The sequence below is a fragment of the Tupaia chinensis genome, unplaced genomic scaffold (assembly GCF_000334495.1).
Source record: "Tupaia chinensis unplaced genomic scaffold, TupChi_1.0 Scaffold000154_1, whole genome shotgun sequence".
NCBI lineage: Eukaryota > Metazoa > Chordata > Mammalia > Scandentia > Tupaiidae > Tupaia > Tupaia belangeri.
The window spans coordinates 3,687,591-3,691,778 of NW_006159625.1; the positions used below are offsets into that span (position 1 = coordinate 3,687,591).

General features: G+C 45.8%; 1 non-coding gene across 1 annotated transcript; it reads left to right on the forward strand.

Moving 5' to 3' along the window:
- Positions 1-534: 534 nt before the first annotated feature.
- Positions 535-641, forward strand: LOC114007325 (U6 spliceosomal RNA). Its single transcript, XR_003548944.1, has one exon. It is a non-coding gene; the product is annotated as a U6 spliceosomal RNA (small nuclear RNA).
- Positions 642-4,188: the final 3,547 nt, after the last annotated feature.

Below are 4,188 nucleotides of genomic sequence, written 5' to 3' on the forward strand. Positions count from 1 at the left end.
GCTTGGAGAGGTTAAATAATTATATTAATATTAATATGCATGGCTAGTTCATGGATAAGCTAGGCTATGGACCAGGTAATCACTACTCCAAAACCTATTACCTTCACCACCATTTCCTCCATATAGTCCCCAATCTACAATTCTGTTGGAAGAGAGAACCGTTGGGTTGAAGAGGACAAGTTTGGTGGGTAGATGTGTACTTACCTCTAGGACGTTCAGGGAGAGTTAGATTCTTGTACATGGACTATAGAATCAAGATACAGTGCTCACAGGGTAAGTGGGGAGTCATCTGTGGATAGAGATTGATGCCAATGGATAAGATCATGCAGGGGTGTGGTGTAGCATGAGTGGAAGAGTTTAAGGAGTAGATGGAGGCAAAGGATCCCATAAAGGAGTCTAAGGATGAGCAACCAGAGAAGGAAAGGGAGTCTTGGGAGGACAGGATTGCAGGAGTGACCATATGTCTGAGTTTCCCTGGGAGTCTTGGTTTACGACAATGAGCCTGGCATAATTATGAAGTGGTACCTCTTTTCTGTGCTCGCTTTGGCAGCATATATACTAAAATAGGAACGGTACAGAGGAGATTAGCATGGTCACTGCACAAGGATGGCATGCAAATGTGTGAAGCATTCCATAGTTTGCTTTTAACTTCTAAATAAGCTAGGTGCTTTTTTTCTACTTGACGGTTTTTCTAGTTTCAAACCTCACCTCCACCCTTTCTCCAAAGTGGTCTGTGTTGGGACCAGCAGTAAGCATAATGGCTATGTCGCTGGACTCCCACATAGTCGACCGTTGTTTAAGTCCCTGACCTGGTGGCTTAAACTCACGCCGGGTGTGCGTGCCATGCGTGCCCAAGATCCCAAGAGGAGAATGGAGGAGAAGGGATTGTGGTGTGGTCATCCCCCCTGGGGGGGGGTGATTTATCACTTTTTGTCTCTCTGTCTTTCTGGTGAGTAGGCACACCCTATGGAAAAAACAAAAAACAAAACAAAACAAAACAAAACAAAAACCTCTCTAAAGTGGTCTGTGTTCTTGTCAGTCCTCTCCAGTCTGGGCAGTAGAGAAAACTTCCTGGCCTTGCAGGAAGGGTGTACCCAGTGATAGGTTCTGCCTGTTGGAGGCCTGGAGGCTGGAGGTCTAAGGATCATAGGAAAACGGAGTTGGAAGGAATCCCCACATCAGGAAACAGCAGTTGGTGTGGGTGAGGAGGACCGACTGCTATGTGGCCATCACCCTGAAAGGTGCTTTCTCATTTTCTTTCTCTGTCTCTCCAGAAAGTGTACACACCCTAAAGCAAAATTTCAGAAAGGAAAAGGAAAAAAAAAAGTGGAGCTTCTTTTCACTTTCAACAGTGACCTAGTTCGAATGATAAATTGTATGTTCATCCTACTTAGAGGGTCAAGGAGGAGAAAGACTCAGGAAGGAGGACATATATAGGCATAAAATATCACAGAAAGGTCAGGAGCTGTGAGGACAGAAACTAGTCTATTGGGATTGGATTTGGCAAACTGATGACCTTGAGAGAGAAATTTCTAAGGAAAAAGCTGTGTTAAACTTAGGAAGGTGTCTCAGTTGTGTGTCCCCTAAAAGGTCTATTTCACTCGAGATGTGAATTAAAAGGGCAAAAACTCAATTGGATTATGGTGTGGTAAGGTGGAGACTTGGGAAGAGATCAGCATTGAGGCCACCAGGGCAGGGACCATGATGGAGTCCTCAGGGGATGACAGATAATCACAGACACAGCCACTCTCTGCTCCACTCTCACCCTGGTGGTGTAATGCTCTGGGGCTCTGCAAGACCCCTACCAGAGGTGGGTCCTGGACCTTGGGCCTCTGTGAGCTAAACCATGAGCTAAATAAACCTCTATTCTCTGAGATTAATGAAATCCGGATATTTTCTGTCATTAGCAATAGAGCAGATTAAAACCAAAGCTGTTGATTTGGACTGAGCTCCTCACAAGGCCTAATAGACCAAACTGAGATGGAGTCGCTCATGCTGACGTTCCATGCCACCAAACCCAAACTGAGTTGTTCAATCCTCCGAGAAATAGAGATGAGAGAGGACAGCCCATTCTTTAGCAGGCCAGTTTTAGTCAGCATGGTAAGGAAGCTCACTTTGCTTCAACCCTTATGGAAAAAGTAACGTTGAAACAACCCATCCACTTCCTGTTCTTGATTTCTGCTTTCTTCATCCCTTTTCTGTCTCTAAAGCCAAACTCAGCCGATCAGCTCAACACTCACTCTATTTTACGGAATGAGCTGTTGCCCAATTCTAGAATTGCAAATACATCCAATTAGGGGGGCCACAGGGTGGCCCATCAGTAGCCCGGCACTCGGTAAGGCTGACTCCTGTAGGAAGGTTCCAAGTTCAGGTCCAGAGATCTTCCTGGACACTCTGAATAGAGGCATGCCCATGCTCTGGGGTTGGCTGAAGCTAGGGGTAGTTGGTGATGTGAAGAACTCATTGAGGGTGCATCCTTGCCTCACCCACTCTCGCTCTCTCACTCATAAAAGAAAGAAAGAAACTTTTTAGAAAGACCAGTTGAGATCTCTAAACTAAATTTGTAATTCTGTCTTTTGGCAGGTGGAAGACAGATTGGATTGAACTGAAGTCTGCCTAAAAGGAAGAGAACAAATATGCGTGAGTCTTTCCAGAAACCTGGCTGGGAAGAGAGACCAGTGGACAGTTGCAGAGAGGTAAAGAAGGGAGCCCCTTCCCAGCCCCTACTCCATCTGGAAGGATGCTGAGTATGTCCAGACCCAACAGGGAGAGAAAAACTGCTGGGCAATAAAGGAGCTTACTGGAGGATTGAGGTTCCTGGGGGGAGGGGGGGTCAGAAATATACACACACAGGATTTCCCCCTAATTATGATTTTTCTTTTCACCATTTCAGTATCTTAATATTTTTGGGTCAATCAAGGCCCCAAAACATTAAACAAGAAATTCCAGAATTGAACAACAAATACGGTACCATTCTGAATGGAGTGTTGACATCTTGTGCCAACTCGTTCCAGCAGGGACATGATTCATCCCCTCATCCAGGGTACCCACACCAAATATGCCATCAGTCACTGAGTCGGCTTAGTTATCAGATCCACAGTTGAGGTCCTGCAGTTTTTCTGTTCAAGTAACCCTTATTTTACTGAATAAAGGCCCCAAAGCTCAAGAGTAGTGATGCTACTATGTTCTATTTTATTATCAGTTATTTGTTACTCTCTCACTGTGCCTAATTTGTAAATTAAACTTTATCAAAGGTATGTATATGTAGGGGGAAAAGAGACATTGCCTTAGTACGATGTAAATTTGCAGGCATCCATGTCGGGTCTTAGAACTTACCCCGTGGGTCAGGAGGAGCTACTGTGCCTGTTACACATACGTGATTGTACATTTGCCTGGAATATCTTTTCCCTTCTTACCTCCTGGGCAAACTCTTGTTTGTCTATTTCTTTATTTGCCATAGGGCATGTGTGCTCACTGGAGAGAGACAGAGAGATAGAAAATGAAAAATCACCCCCCAGCAGGGATGGCCACACAGCGATCCCTCCATTCTCCTCTCAGGATTTTGAGCTTGCACACATGCTTAGTATGGCTTGAACTGTGGATGGCCATGAGGGAGTCCAGCACCTTAACCTCCATGCTGCTTGCTGGGCCCACTTTTATTTATTCTTTAAGACTCATCTGGACTGTCCTCTCCTTAGTGATACCTCACACAGCATCATCCGCTCCCTTGCCCTCTTACCGCCTTAGCACTGTCCTCTGCAGAGTGAGAAGACAGCCGTCAGTCGTCAGAAAGGCTTCTGTAGGAGGAGCTTAGCCACATTTCCCAAGCAGGTAAGTCCAACAGTGCTGTCAACAACACCCAAGTCGCCTGCTTCTTTTATTTTCCACTCTTCTGGCACCTGGGTGCATTTGTCTTTTTCTTTATTCGTGTTAGACCTCATGCAAGTACATGAGAGACAGAGAGAGAGAGAGGGAGAAAGAAGTACCTTCCACATGTCTGGTCTCACCACAGTCCCCTTCTTCCAGTTCTTCAGCCCGTCAGGTTTTGGGTATTCATACACATGCTTGGTGTCTTTCAGGCTGACCGGGCAAGGATTCGAATCCCGGTCATCATGTGGCATCTAGCTTCTCCCGAGCAGTGCAGTATTCTGCACCACAGAGCTGGCCCACGTGGACATGTATACTGGC